The sequence below is a fragment of the Podarcis erhardii genome (genome assembly GCF_964252035.2).
Source record: "Podarcis erhardii genome assembly, chromosome: 7".
NCBI lineage: Eukaryota > Metazoa > Chordata > Lepidosauria > Squamata > Lacertidae > Podarcis > Podarcis erhardii.
Window position 1 is genome coordinate 21068814 of NC_138511.1, and position 16275 is coordinate 21085088.

General features: G+C 46.9%; 1 protein-coding gene across 1 annotated transcript in view; it reads left to right on the forward strand.

Moving 5' to 3' along the window:
- Positions 1 to 16275, forward strand: part of SCNN1D (sodium channel epithelial 1 subunit delta) — a 72870-nt gene that overhangs the window by 343 nt on the left and 56252 nt on the right. The gene's annotated exons all lie outside the window — the stretch shown is intronic.

The window sequence follows — 16275 nt, forward strand, 5'->3', positions numbered from 1 at the left end:
GAAGACTGGACAAACGCTGGAACATTAGCAGTGGCAAAGTTTTTATCTGTGGTTGCAAGAACCAATGATCCCTATATTCTGAACAAAATGCTTGTTTAACCTGGAGGTAGGCTGTATGAATTGTGTATTGCTTTGTAATGATTTGTTGGGTCTCTGGACCATAATAAAGGTTGAATAATAATAATAATAATAATAATAATAATAATAATAATAATACGAAACCAGACAAACTCAGGCAGTACAAGCCTCTTGCCTAGGGCGTCTGTAGTCCAGAGGGCATCCCTAAGTTGTTGTTTTAAATGTTTGAGGGGCCACAACCCTCCAAGTGTCAGTTGCAAGCCCTTTTCTCCTCATTCCGTCCAAGTGCTAATTTCATACAAGTTAATGGGTGGCTGATATCCAGTGGCTCTAGTGTTGTGTTTTTCTCTTTTTTAAAAAGTGTGCATGTGTGGAAACCATGTCCCAGGTTCCCCATTGCAAGCTCCTTCCTTCTTGTTGCTTCCAAGTTCTCATTCCATCCAAGTGAATGGGTAGCTAAGTACAGGTGCTCCAGCTTTATTGGTTTGTTTGCTTTTTAAAAGTGTGTAGGTGTGGATACAGTCTCGCAACTGTCCCATTGTGGGCCTATTCTTCTTCATTCCATCCAAGTGAATGGATACCTTTTGCTTTGTTTGCTTGGATGGAACAAGGTCAAAATGGGGGTTAATGATTAAATTTCAGTGCTGCTCTCTTGGGAGAGGAAAGGCAATTTCCTTCCCGAGGAGAATCGTTGGCATCCGTCTGTCTCGAGAGGCAATGGAGTGTGCCTCCAGGGGTGAAGTCAAACCACTGTATCAGCAGCACCAAAGTGACCTCCCCAGGGTGCAAGCCTGGGCAATGTGTGTGGAGATCCTGGGCTGCCCAGATGACAAGACCACCCTCTCAGCCTCACTGATGTGGTCCAAAGGAAAGCAGAGCAAGACATTTGGCACCAGCTGGGCTGCAGGAGTTGCCAGGAGGAGGCATACAAAGCACCATCCAACCATCTTAGGGACTTAGCCAAATACATCTTGGTTGCCAGTGTGGTGTATTGGTTAAGAGCTGAAGACTCGTAATCTGGGGAACCGGGTTCGCTTCCCCGCTCCTCCACATGCAGCTGCTGGGTGACCTTGGGCTATTCACGCTTCTCTGAAGTCTCTCAGCCCCACTCACCTCACAGAGTGTTTGTTGTGGGGGAGGAAGGGAAAGGAGAATGTTAACCGCTTTGAGACTCCTTCGGGTAGTGATAAAGCGGGATATCAAATCCAAACTCTTCTCCCAAAGATATCCTGCAAGGCAGTAGAGGTTTAGGATCAGAGTTTTCCTTCTCCTAGATGGGCTACCTTCCCAGGTTGATCAGCTCCATTTGCCCCTCACTTCCCTCTACAGCACATGCAGAAACCACCTTCTTGACCATTGGACCCACTATTGGTCTCGCCCTCTCAATCCGCCAGAGCCTGTCTTCTCATGCAAGGGAAATACCAAAGTCGCCCGGTACCTTCACTTGGTTTAGCTGGCCAGTTGAAGCCATTCCCAGGATGTGGCCACTGTCACATGCTGACAGCTTGTGGGAGCCACAGGTGAGAGCTGACTGCAGGGTAGGGACCAAAGACAGACAAACGATCCCAGAAGGATAGTTGCGTCCCCTCCCCTAATATCCCATACCCTCCCCAAGAGAGTAAGATGCAGAAAAATGCTTTGTTGCCTGAAGCTACCAAATACAGTGGTACCTCAGGTTAAGTACTTAATTCGTTCCGGAGGTCCGTACTTAACCTGAAACTGTTCTTAACCTGAAGCACCACTTTAGCTAATGGGGCCGCCTGCTGCCGCCATGCAGCCAGAGCACGATTTCTGTTCTCATCCTGAAGCAAAGTTCTTAACCCGAGGTAATATTTCTGGGCTAGCGGAGTCTGTAACCTGAAGCGTATGTAACCCGAAGTACCACTGTATGCTGAGGCTGCTCTGATATTGTTGGGAGGGGTTTTTAAAAAAGCTCAGCAGCTTGGGGGTTTGTCTAAAAAAAGCTGAACAATTTTCGAGTTTTCCTTCAAAAGGCTCAAGAATTTTGGGGCCTTCCTTAAAAAAAAGCTCAACAACAACTTTCAAGGTGTCCTGGTTTTTACTTTTTGAAATATGGCAACCCTAATATCTGTGTAATACAGGCTGCCCATTTCCCCTTTGGGGGTGTTTGGGGGGGGTGCCTTCTCTTAGAAATGGTCCCCAGGGTTTTGGGCAGCCCTACCTGGAGATTCCAGGGATTGACCCTGCGACCTTTTGTGTGCAAGGCAGGTGCTCTAACCACTGAGCTATGGCCGCTCCCTGACATACTGCAGGAACTCTCTGCCAGTCAAGATTGAAAACGGGAGTGTCTCCAGAATTTCGCCATTTTTCAGGAAGGATTCAGACCCATCCCGGAAATTTTGGTTGCCCAATTAAAGGGGATTAAAGCGCTAATTCGCCTACGTACAACCAATCCAGATTTTACAAAACAAAAACTAAAAGCCTTGACTTTTTGCTGCTGGGAAAGTGTTGGGGAAACATAAGGAAAGGTGTGGGATGAAGATATGATTAAGGCGTAACGGCCCCGCAAGCAAATCAAGATGAATGCAAGTTGAATGCTCACTGTTACATATCCACCCTGTAAAGAAATCAGAATGGATGCTCAGCAGGCACAGTCTAACTACTGCGTAAGTCTTTGCTCAAGCAAATGAGGACATTTTCTGGTCACCTGGAGATACCCCAGATACAAGAGCAGAAGTCCTTATTCTCATTATTGGAAAGTTGGAGTTGAAACATGCTCTCGTCAACAAATAGAAGTTACATCCAGATAGGGATGGAAGGGTCTGTCGATTTCGCTTCCCTCTATTTCTCATTTTTCTAACTTTAAATTCAGGTCTGCACCAATGCGTGTTTCTCTCTCTCTCTAAATCCTCCTAAAAATTCTACAGCCATTAATACGAACTTATCCTAACAAATACTTTTTCTGCCTGCAATTTTGACTAGCATACAGTTCTTTGCACTTCTCCCACGCATAATTTTCTGCCTTTTAAAAATAAGATTGTCTTTTAGATTTTTCTTTGTTTTTTTCTTTTATATCGGTTTTCGTGCACGTGTTTGCTTACATATTGTTAAGTCGCTTTGAGGCACCTCGGTAGCAACCAATAAATTTAAGAATATGGATACCCCGTCCACTAACCAAAGTTTTCAAAGTGGCTTGCAGTATATTTGCTAAGCTGTGGCTCTCCAGGTCTTGCAGAACTACAAATCCCACCTTCCCTGGGCCATTGGTCAGGCTGGCTGGGGCTGGTGGGAGTTGTAGTTCAGCAATGTCCAGAGGTTCACAGGCTCCCAACCACAGTTTAACTAACTGCCTGCATTTGGATGTGATGCTGAACCATGGTTTAGTGCAACCATTTGCCTCTTTGGTGGCCTCCTGATGTTTTGGAGGTGTACACACAATGCATTTAAAACACATGACTTCTCCCTCCAAAGTATCCTGGGGGCAGTAATTAGAGAGCTACAATTCCCAGCGCACTTCACAAACCCTAGTTCCTGGGATCTTTGCAGGAGCCATGTGTTTTTTAAGTGTGGCGTGCACATAGGTCTAGAGCAGCCATGAGTCCTAGCTAGCAAGGGAGTTGTACTCCCCAAGTCTTTAAAATAAGGCAGGGCACAAAAGTGAAGTAAGAAAAAAGGAGAAGAAAAAGGGGCGGGGAACCCTTGGAAGTGTAGAGTTTCAATAAACAGTTTCACTGAGGTCCAGCGCCGAGGGCCTTCTGGCGGTTCCCTCGCTGCGAGAAGCCAAGTTACAGGGAACCAGGCAGAGGGCCTTCTCGGTAGTGGCACCTGCCCTGTGGAACGCCCTCCCACCAGATGTCAAAGAGAAAAATAACTACCAAACTTTTAGAAGACATCTGAAGGCAGCCCTGTTTAGGGAAGCTTTTAATGTTTAATAGTTTATTGTATTTTAGTGTTTTGTTGGAAGCTGCCCAGAGTGGCTGAGGAAGCCCAGCCAGATGGGTGGGGTATAAATAATAAATTATTATTATTATTTTGCAATAAATGGTTTTCCAGCTTTCCTGAGTCAGCTTTCCTGGGTCATGCTAGAAGCCCCGCTTTCCCTTTCGCATGTCTTCGCCCTTTTGATCAACGGCGAATCTCCGGAGCCATGTAAGTAATCAGCTTTGTAGACCGTGGTCAAGGATAGAACCCCAAATTTCAGCTGACACCTGGGAAAGCTTCTTCTCCGATTTATATGCAGCTCACGCTGCCAGCGGAGAAAGGATAGAATTGGCCCCCTTGCCTGAGTGGGATCCTGTTACCTGCTCTGAAGTGGAAACACTTATAGGCCAATTTGAGGCGGGCAAGGCACCCGGAGACGATCTTATCTCCATAGATGTTATTAAAGCCAATAAGGATTGGTGGTGTCCACCCTTAGCAGCTCTTTTTACTTATATAAACAAAACAGCACAATTTCCTCCAAGCTGGAACTCTGCACTGATTGTGTTAATCCACAAGAAAGGGCCACGCACAGACCCGGCCAATTTTAGACCAATTAGCCTGCTAAATGTTATCGGGAAGATCTATTCAAGATTTCTACTTAACAAATTAACGACCTGGATGGAAAGCAACAACATCATCGCAGAGGAACAGGCGGGTTTCCGCCCTGGAAGATCAACAACAAACCAAATCTTAATCCTAAATCACTTGGCCACCAAGTATGCTGACAATGGCCTAAAAGCCCTCCACGTCGCCTTTATAGACTTTAAGCAGGCCTTTGATCTAATTCCCAGGAACCAGCTATGGGCAAAATTGGCAGCGACATCTATCGACCGCCGCCTTCTCCTGCTGATTATTAATTTGCATACTAATACCTTCCTGAGGATTAGGCTAGATAGCAAGGGGCTAGTCTCCAATCCAGTTGCCACCACTAGGGGGGTAAGACAGGGCTGTTTGCTTGCCCCTGCCCTGTTTAATTTCTATATTAATTCGCTAGTGGTGCATATGGCAAATACTGATTTCCATCCACTAAAACTGGCAGGACGAGCCTTGAATGTTCTGCTGTATGCGGACGATGCCGCCCTATTAGCTACGTCCCCCATCGGATTAAGGAGGATGCTTCGAGCTCTTCATGAATATGTGACCCAACATGAGCTCCAACTAAATTATGCCAAGACCAAAATAATGGTCTTTGCCGCTCGACCTAATTTATGGTCAATTAATGGTATTCCTTTAGAGCAGGTCAGCTGCTTCAAATACCTGGGTCAGGTTGTTAGATCAAATAGGTCCTTCTTGGCGCACAGAGAATACATAGCCTCGAACGCATCGAAAGCAGCCTTGGTGATTAGAACCCTGTACTCTAAGAAACAGGCGCAAACTGTCAAAGTTGCCTTGCGACTCTTTAAAATGAAAGTCCTCCCTCTTCTACTGGTGGGCATTGCCTTGGGCTCACGTAGGGAGTTTGAAAAATTGGAATCTATCCAAACCCAATTCCTCAGGGCCATACTCAGGATCCCCCCCCTCCGTGGCAGGTGCGATCATGAGATTGGAAACCGGTTGCCAAGCCTTTAGGTATGTGGCCCTGAAAGCGAAGTTATGGCTTTGGCTTAAGCTTTGCTTCAGACCGGTGGGTTTGGCCCCCTTGATTCTGAGGGATAACTTTAAATCTCCATGGGAAGGGGAGATAGTGGAGGAAGTGCAGAAGTGCGGGTTGTCCTCCCTTTATATAGAGTCCATGACGTATAGCCACGCAAAGGCGGTGATCGCCCAGAGATTAAGGGATATTGCGAGACAGGAGGACATAGCCCGTGTGAAACCAGGGCTGTTTCTGGGGGAGCAGATGTACCGAGCTGCTCCAGCTCGCTACCTGGCGGATATCCACTACGTGGAATACCGCAGACTATTTACCGCGGCTAGGCTGAATGTTCTTGACTCGGCGGTTCTGAAGGGAAGATATGGAGGAGTCCCATATGACCAGAGATTATGCCATTGTGCGTTGGGTGAGGTAGAATCCACAGAGCACATTTTAATGAGCTGTCCCTTCTACAACGATTTAAGACAGTATCTTATAACCCCATACTTACCCCAGCTTAGTCCCCGACAAAGAGGAAAGCAGACAGCATATCTGCTAAATAAGTCTTCTAGGAAAACAACTTTGTCATTGGCTAAATTCCTTTTCCTGGCACTCAAGCGTCGGAAACGTACAATTGAATGCCTTGATGTGGGTTATCTGTGAGAGGTTTAGTGCTGTGGCCCTACCTTATTCATGTACCCCTATGATGTTTTAGTTCATAATTCTGTATTGTGTTTTATTTCTGTGTTTTATTTCTGACTATCGGTCGAATAAAGGAAATTGATTGATTGAGTAATCAGCTTCCTAACAAGTGTCAGCCTACAGCAAGGGAAAACCAAAGTGGTGTCATCCAGATATTGTTAGACTCCAACTCCCATCATCCCTCGCACAGCTAGGTAACCCAGGACCTATAACCTGCGTTCACCCTTGCTGAATTATTTCGTTACCGACAGATAGATAGTTTTTAAAACATCAAACGGCACTTCATGCACGATCACCATTTTCCTGGATCTGAAGGACTGTCACATGGAAGATGGAGCAAGCTTGTGTACTGCAGCTCCAGAGGACAGGGCGGTTCAAATTACAATAAAGGAAATTCAGAGTGAACATTGGGAAGAACTTCTTGGCAGTAAGAGCCACGCAACAGTGGAGCGGATGACCTGGGACAGTGGTGGGCTATCTGTCATTGGACGTTTCTAAACAGAGTTTGGATGGCTGTCTGTCAGGGATTCTTTAGCTGTGATTCCTGCATTGCTGCAGGGGATCAGACACGATGACCCTTGGGATCCTTTCTGAATCTACAGTTCTATGATTTATATGGCTTTCGGCATCAGCATTTCGGCTTTCAGTGCCGTGAAGTGCTCTGACAAAATGGAAACTGTTAGGTACTGAGCTGAATAGGATCCAAAATGCAGCAGTCTGATTGGTCCTAGAACAATAGGATTCAAAATGCAGCAGTCTGATTGGTCCACAGGAGCCACCCAATCCAGCTCCAGGTGGAAGTGAATCCGCAGCCTGATTGGCCTACAGGAGAATCCCGGAATTAGCCAATCATGTGGGGCCCATTGTGTAAATAATGTATATAAAGCAGACATTATGGGGGAACTTCCATTCCTCCTCACCACTATGAGCTGAATAAAGAGCATGAAATCCACTCTCAACTCCGAGTATATTTCAGAAACTATGCTGTTACCAAGGCGGCAGTTATAGGCAGCTCCCAATTCATGCGTGTCCAACTGGTGTGCAATCACGCACGTGTGCAAGGCGCTGAACTCGGAAGTGGCCCAAAAACGTCACTAAAATGTCACTAAAAAGGCGGAACGGGGCTGGGGCAGAACACATCCCATGGGCCAGGCCGATGCACATGGTGGTCCAGAACGTAACCCCTTTGCAAAACAAGGATTGCCTGTAAAAAGCATTGAGAATGGACCACTCACAAGAGCTGAAGGAGCATCTCCACCCCCATCCTTCAGCCAAAACACTGAGGTCCAGATCTGAGGGCCTTCTGGCGGTTCCCTCACTGCAAGAAGTGAGGTTACAGGGAACCTGGCAGAGGGCCTTTTCGGTAGTGATGCCTGCCCTGTGCAATGCCCTCCCTTCAGATGTCAAGGATATAAACAACTATTTGACTTTTAGAAGACATCTGAAGGCAGCCCAGTGTTTAGGGAAGTTTTTAATGTTTGATGTTTAATTGTGTTTTTAATATTCTGTTGGGAGCCACCCAGAGTGGCTGGGGAAACCCAGCCAGATGGGCGGGGTATAAATAATATATCATCATCATCATCATCATCATTCACTGAAGATAAGCAATGCTGTTGGTATTCTCCAGGTGCTCTCCTTTAGGTCATGTGGTGCAAATGTGTCCAGTGCGTCCATCCGGCAGTTCTCCCTCTTTGCAAACATTGATGGATCTCTGAGCATCTCTTTAGCAATTACTGACAGGCTGTGGTTCTGAGAACTGGCACGTCCAGCAACTGGTTGCTCCACTCCTTCAATTGATTGCAGATTTATGGTTTCTAAAATGTGTGCGTAGGTTGGTTGTTGTTTTACCTACATATTCGATGCGACATCCCTGGGGCTGGTTTTTGTTTTGGTTTTTTGCCCTCAGTGATACAGATCATATTGCAGAGCCTTAAGGGGATGTTCCCTTTGTCGTATGTTCTAACCATCCTGCCACTTTTGAAGATAGTTGTCTCCGGGAGATATAAACACGCAGGTGATAACAGTGTTTGGAATTACAAGGATGAGTGTGGGGATTGCTAATAGATGGCTTAACTACAGCTCTCACTAATAGTTTGCATAGATTTGGATTATGCATGGGAATGAAATAACAGCCTGGCTGCTGCATCAGGTCAAAAGGTCTACCACCTCCAGCATCCTGTTATCTGGCCAACCAGGTGACCGTGGGAAACCTGCAAGCGGGACTCAAACACAAGAGCATTCTCCCCACCTCCTTGGTTTCCAGCAACTGGTATTCAGAAGCATTTACTGCCTCCGACCCTGGGCTTAGTCATTATGGCTAGTAGCCATCTTTTAGCTGGTGGCTATCACTGCCTCCTATGCAACTGGTCCATAGTTTGTGTGCTGTGTGAAGAAGTAAGCGTACCACTTCATTCTGCCTTGGAGTACTGTGTTCAGTTCTGAGCACTGCAATTTAAGAAGGATATTAACAAGCTTGAACATGTGCAGAGGAGGGAGACCAAGATGATTGAGGGTTTGGAAACTCAACCATATGAGAAATGGTTGAGGGAATTGGGTATGCCTGGTAAATAGGAGACTGAGAAGAGATATGATAGCCATCTTCAAATATCTCAAGAGCTGTCCCATGGAAGAGGGAACAAGCTTGTTTCTTTCTGCTTTGGTGGCTAGGACTCGAACCCATGGCTTCGAGTTGCAAAAAAGGAGATTCCCAGCTAAACATCAGGAAGAACTTTCTGACAGTAAGAGCTCTTCGACAGTGGGACAGACTCTCATAAGAGCTGGTGGACTTTCCTTCCGTTGAGGTTTCAAAGCAGAGGTTGAATGAGCACCTGTCATGTATGATTTAGTTGAGATTCTTACATTGCAGCATGTTGGACTGGATGACGCTTGGGGTCCCTTCCAACTTTCTGTTTCTATGATTCTAAGTACTACACAAGCACACACACACTAGGGTCTGGGCTCCTGTTTGCTCTGCTCACCAGCACCCCACACCACTCCCTTCCCACCCCACGCAACTGCTAAGCTCGCTTTTCACCTTCCGAACCCCATTTTTTCATGCAAATCCAAGATTCTGATGCTACACTACGTATCCTCCAATGGGAGCTGTGCTTTGACTTCATGCAAATCCAGGTTTGTGATGCGACACGACTAATCCTCCAAAGGGGGCTGCGTGATGACTGCCTTCCATTTCTATGCATATAGGAAGATACAGTTACATCCACATTCCTTCCACAATACGACGTGTCAGGGATGTGGAACCTCAAGAATGGCCTTCCAGGCGTGGTTGGTGAACAGTTCTCATGGGAACATAGCAATTGCCCTGTGGGGTCGGACCAAAGGCCCATATAGTCCAAACTCAGCAGTGGCCAAGGAGATGCCTCTGGGAAGCCCACAAGCAGGTTGCAGAGGAAGTATCCAAGAGCCAAAACAAACAAATATTGCACATCCTGCACTCAACCGCTTGACTTGATCAACCTTATTTATCTTCCTTGTGAAGTCGGTGGAGACATTCAGGAAAGGCTTTGCCATCCTGCCGACCTTCCGGGTGCCTCATTCTGAGTGTCACTGCTGGCATTCTCCTCCTTCGCTGGCTACATGCTGAGTGCCAAAACTCAACCCCACCCATCAATTGCCCATGAGCAAGGAATGATAGGGTGGCAGTGGTGGGGAAGGAGAGGAGGGCACTTCCTGAATGCTTTCAGAAAAATTGGTTTATGCACCTGTCTCTCTCTCTCTCTCTTTTTTAAAGAATAATACTTTATTTAGAATTCAACAATAACAAAGGAAAAAACCAAAGTAATTGCTACATCAATTCATTACAATCAACCAATTTTAACAATATATAAATAGTAATAGGAAAATTACACAACATCACTTTTAACTTACTGAAGTTTTCATATTACACTTTTATCTCTCTATCTCTTTCTTAACAAATCAAAGAGAGAAAGACCAAGAAAGGAGGCAGAAAAAGAAAAAAAAGAAGAGGAAGAAGAAGGGGAGGAAAGGGGGGGGGTAGGAAAAAGAAAAGAAAACAAAAGAAACACATTTGACTTCCGATTAGACTCATTGTGTTATTATTTCTACTATTTTTTCCACACACAGTTCCAAATTATTGTATTGCTTTCTTTGTTTTCGTCAGATATCGAAAAACATTATATTTGTTGTTTTACAAGGATCAGTCTATTTCTGCCAGGAGATATTTGTTCTTGCAATGTTTTTCCAGATACTCTTTAAAGATTTTCCATTCTTTCCGTACTTTCTGTTTTGGATAACCTCTAATTCTCCCTGTCAGCATGCACCTGTCTCTTTAAGACTCGTCAACGTGCTGATGAGGGCACATGGCTGGCAACATGTGGCAGCCTTGTTAAAACATCTGTATTGGCTGCCCATCAGCTACTGAGCCACGTTCCGGGTCCTTGTATTAATTTACAAAGCCCAGAACAACTTAGGTCCAGGGTACCTTAGGGACTGCCCAATACTCTCCCAGCAGAGATTTAGCAGGGACCTCCTGTGCTAACTTCCAAACATTTGCCGAGAACTTTTCGATGCCACCAGTGCTTTTCCAGACAGTGAGGAAATGCATATATAAAAACTATAAATGGTTAAATAATTATAAATGGTTTTTGTGTTTTTTGGGGGGGACGCGGGTGGTGCTGTGGGTTAAAGCACAGAGCCTAGGACTTGCCAGTCAGAAGGTCGGCGGTTCGAATCCCCGTGATGGGGTGAGCTCCCGTTGCTCGGTCCCTGCTCCTGCCAACCTAGCAGTTTGAAAGCACATCAAAGTGCAAGTAGATAAATAGGTACCGCTCCGGAGGGAAGGTAAATGGCGTTTCCGTGTGCTGCTCTGGTTTGCCAGAAGCGGCTTAGTCATGCTGGCCACATGACCTGGAAGCTGTACACCAGCTCCCTCGGCCAATAAAGCGAGATGAGCGCTGCAACTCCAGAGTCGGTCACGACTGGACCTGATGGTAAGGGGTCCCATTACCTTTACCTTGGTTTTTATATTAAATGCGTCACATAGCTACTTACAATAGCAAAGGCAGGTAGTGAGTGCTGAATGTTTTGTGGCCCAGATGGGGGTCACTGTGGTTTGAAGGAGTACAACAGGCATGGCCAAACTTGGCACTCCAGATGTTTTGGGACTACAATTCCCATCATCCCTGACCACTGGTCCTGTTAGCTAGGGATGATGGGAGTTGTAGTCCCAAAGCATCTGGAGGGCCAAATTTGGCTATGCCTGGAGTATAAAAAACAAAGCCAGTTAGGGACAAAAACATTTGGGCGTGGGGGAGGAAACTCAATTGCAGATTGAACATTCCCTGCTGCCTTGGAATACCAGTTGAATGTTGAGGCAGGGCAGAAAATGTGTGGTGGAGGGAGATTAGATTGAAGTGTTAGGAGGAAATGATTGGACAGAATCCTAAACAGGAACACTTCTTTTGGTTTTGTTGGCATCCGTCTGTCTCAGGAGACAATGGAGGAGTTCACCTTTGTGGGTGAGGTCAAACTGTTGGAAGGTTTCAATGCCTGCTGTGGTTGTAGAGCCCTAGGCTGGTGAGACATGTTTTGTTGCAGATGGGGCAGATGAAGGCATCTGGTTGTGCCGCTGCAGATGCACAATGCCTTTTCTGACAGCAGTCCTTCCTCCTTTGGTCCCTGCTATGGATGCACAAACTGGCTGCTTGTCTCCAGGCGCTGCGATCATCTGTAAGGGATTCGCACACAGCAGAGTCGATGTCGCCGGCCTTCATTTCAACGTTTGCAAACATCTTTGTAGTGCAGAGTTGGTCTGCCAATGGGCCTGGTGCCTGAAAAATTCTAGCCCCAAAGGGGGGATATTGTGATAGGAATTTGGAGGTCTTAGATATATGGCAATGTTCATAACCGCACGTACATAGATCAGCACAGGAAAACCGACCTGAAGCCATTTTGATTCCTAAACTGAGCAAATGTTTTCTCTGCATGGTCAAAGTGGAAAAGCCTCCCCATTGTCTTTTCCTTCACAAATCCTGTCTTAAGGGTATGTCTGTGTTTGAATAGGGTGTGAGCCTGTGACTTGGCCCAGGAACTAAGTATTTATCATTACAAAAGATTGGCCGGGCTCCCCAGGCAATCCAATCAAGTAACCTGCCAGACAGGAGATAAACAAGGACAGGAGAAAAACAACATTCAAAATTCTGTTTTAAGACCGCTTTTTTTGTGATGTAGGTATGATGTATCTGAGAGGTAGTCTTAGGTTACACCCCTTCTGTGATGTATGTATGATGTTTCTGGGGGTGGTCTTGATCTACAGGGTGGCAATTTCAAAAGTCTTTATAAGGCCTTGTACGCCATTTTTCTGGGTCCCTCCTCTCTCCTGCGTGTGAGGGGAGTACCCTGTTGCAACAGATCAATAAAGATCAAGCTTACTAGCTGCTTTGCTTCTCAGTATTCTCTGGTTGGCCTCTGTTATTTTCTCCTACCAATAGGGAACCTGTGCAAGGACTCTATATGGGCTCTTGGATACCCCATAAGGGAAAAGGGCAATTTTTTTGTTTACACCACTGTAGAGCATGTCCTTGGGGACCCTGCCATCTTCCATTGGACATGACAAAGCCAACGTAGACATTGCTGAGACAGAAGTGTGACCATGCTGGGAATGTGGGCCTAGGAGAGCACACCTTGGTTTGAAACTCTGCCCTGCCATGAGATACCCAAAACCTTCTTGACACAGTGTGTGTGGAAGGCGTCGCGGCATCGCTCCTGATGGTTGTAAGTTGCCCATGACTCACTTGCAATAAAGCACACAAGCCTGGTAGCCCTTCGTCTTGGTATTGGTATTCTCTTCAGCTTTTGTAGAGATGAGCCATTGCCCTAGCTGCCTTGCCAATATGCTCTCGCAGCTCAGCATCGATGGAGAGACTGTTGGTTATGATGGAACCCAGGTAGACAAAACTGTCTGCCACCTCAAGTGTAAACAGTAGTGCCATGGAACTGCCATCGGCTCAGAGGCGAGAAATAGAAGGGCAGTTGTGTTACAGGGAGCCTCCAAAAATGTTGCGAAGCAGTTCCTCTTCCAGGGAGGAGGAAAGCCCCACCTCTGGTGGGGAAGAGGTGCAAGGACCGGAGGATGCTGGTGGGAGCCTTAACACCACTCCTGGGCAAGCCGGACAGGAGGAAAACACGCCCTTGCCATTGCCCATCCTGTGCAGTAGCCTAAGGCGCAAAGAGGGAAGGAGAAGGTTGGAGGTAACGAAATTCTTATCCTGGGGGAGGTCCAAAAAAAGACCACTCCCGGATTCTGCTAGCGATTGAGCCAGACATGAGCTTTGGAGCTCTTCACTGTAAATAGTTTGCACCACAATAAAACCTGTAAAACACAGGTTTGGAGTCCTGCCTGGGCACTCTCGAGCAACCGCAACAGCTATCTGACAAGGAGGAAGGAAACAGAAGAAAATAGCCCATCATTTTGATGAAAGTTCCATTTTATTTCATTCATTTCTGTTATGCGCACCAGGTTACTTCCAACACAGAGCAAGCAGAAGTCTCCTAACTCGCCTCTCCCTGTGCACCCCCAAAATTTGCTCTGGAGGGGTCCCCTAACAATCTCTTGAACAGATTTTGAGAATGCACAGAGGGGGTGGGGGTAAATACTGACCTAGATGGACCAATGAGTTTGACTTGACTGGCAGCAGTGTCCTCTGGGCCATCCCTCCATGCTGGAGTAAAGAAGGAGAATATAGCTCATGCCTTACTATACTGCTGGGATATAGCTCATGCCTTACTATACTGCTGGGATTCACCAATCCAAGCGATCTGGCCAGCTGCCAGGGCAAAACAATTCCCTGCTGCCTTGCCTGCGTTCTCTGCCAACTTGAGATGCAGAGGCCATGTGTCACTTCCAGTCTCGTGCGCTTGCGCAATCCCTGGCTGCCGCTTTTTCATGTGCGTGCGTTGGAGAACCTGCCCTTTCGTCATCCGGGGCCAGAACTGGCTGTCTCCAAGGTTCTCCAAGGACAGTTGCAGAAAGGAAGAAAAGGCGAGGTGGCTCAGTTGGGCAACACAGTGCCTGAAAGGTGCAAGACAGCACCTGAGACGGTCTTTGGAATTGTGCTGTTACTGGAAGGCAGAAAGTTGCCACAAGGCATGGAAGACCTCTCTAGATTTTGGCCACGTGTTTCCCCTTGGAGGCTCTTTGTCCACGAACGTTGATGTTTGAGGCTGCTGCTGCTGCTGTTCAGACCTTCAAACTCTTCCAAAGAGCATCAATTTTTAGGTTCCCGGCTATTTATCTGGGTCAAAGCCATCATCCAATTGACTGCCTGTCATGAGTCATTTCTGATTTCCCCCTTTTTGAGCATGAACTTTCTGCCCACCTCTTTTTCCATTCCCACACAGGGGAGAATACCTTCTTTGGACAATGAGGAAATAAAGATGTTTATGAGAGCAGAGAACCAAGGCTTGATAGGCAGAAGTCTTGCGGTAATTTGGCATACATAAAACACACGCACACACCATCCTGAACTATCTGAAATGTTCCCTTTCCTGAAGAAATGAAGCATCTGAAATCCAGTTGTTGGAAAGTCCAAGAGGGGATATAGCATGGTTACCCAAAGACGTGCAATCTCCATGGTCAGGTTGGAAATTCGTATGTTGAGCATAGAGAGCCAAATAGATAAAAGAATTCTCTGTTACTGGTTCAGTGGCGTAGCGTGGGGGTGCAGGGGGGGCCAGCCGCACCGGGTGCAACATTTGGGGGGGGGCGCTTGCACTCGCAGCTCTCTGCCCCTACCTGGCTCACTCACTCTCTCTCACTGCAGTGCTGGCTGTGCGAATCCGATCCGAGCTGCCGGGTCGCCGCCCACTGTGGAGGGGGAGGGTGCCAGGCGTGCGTTGCGGAGCGGAGAGAGAGTGAGGGAGGGACTATCTGGGGGAGGGACAGTGCAGCGGCCGCCCAGCGCAGCGCTGAGCGCGGGAGAGAACCACACCCAACCAGCCCAGGCAGCAGCAAGAAGAAGCTGGCAGCGGCGGCAGGTTAGGGGTTAGGGGCGCAAATTACTTGCCTTGTCCCGGGTTAGGGGGTGCAAATTACTTGCCTTGCCCCGAGTGCTGACAACCCACGCTACACCGCTGTACTGGTTTAGAGTTCAACAGATGGACAACACTAGGCTACCAAAAAAATGCCTGATTGAGCTCTCAAATGGATTACCCCTTAAAAACTAGGTACATCACGCTGCCCAACTGATAAGCAAATATGACCTCTCAGTGACTGAGATTAAAGAACTTCCCTTATATTCCCGGAAAAATATATTTAAACGATATAGCATGGGTAGGCCAACTAAGGCCCGGGCGCCGGATCCTGCCCAATTGCCTTCTAAATCTGGCCCACGGACGGTCTGGGAATCAGCATGTTTTTACATGAGTAGAATGTCTCCTTTTATTTAAAATGCGTCTCTGGGTTATTTGTGGGGCATAGGAATTTTTTTCTTTTCTCTTTTTTTCCAAAATATAGTCCGGCCCCCCACAAGGTCTGAGGGACAGTGGACTGGCCCCCTGCTGAAAAAGTTTGCTGACCCCTGGGACATAGCGTCCTTGTGCTTGAATCCTGCTTGTGTGCTTCCTACAAGTATCTCATTTGTGGCCACTGTGAGAACAGGATGCTGGCCTAGATGGGTAATTGGTCTGATCCAACAAGGGATTTCTTATGTTCTTATGTCTTCTCAAGAAAGGCTTGAGGCTCTTAAACCTCCAAAAACCTATAAGGTTTAATAAAAAATAATAAAAATATTGCTTTCTTCTTTGTTAAAGGTAAAGGGACCCCTGATCATTAGGTCCAGTCGTAGCTGACTCTGCGGTTGCGGCGCTCATCTTGCTTTATTGGCCGAGGGAGCCGGCGTACAGCTTCTGGGTCATGTGGCCAGCATAACTAAGCTGCTTCTGGCGAACCAGAGCAGCACACGGAAACGCCATTTACCTTCCCGCTGGAGTGGTACCTATTTATCTAC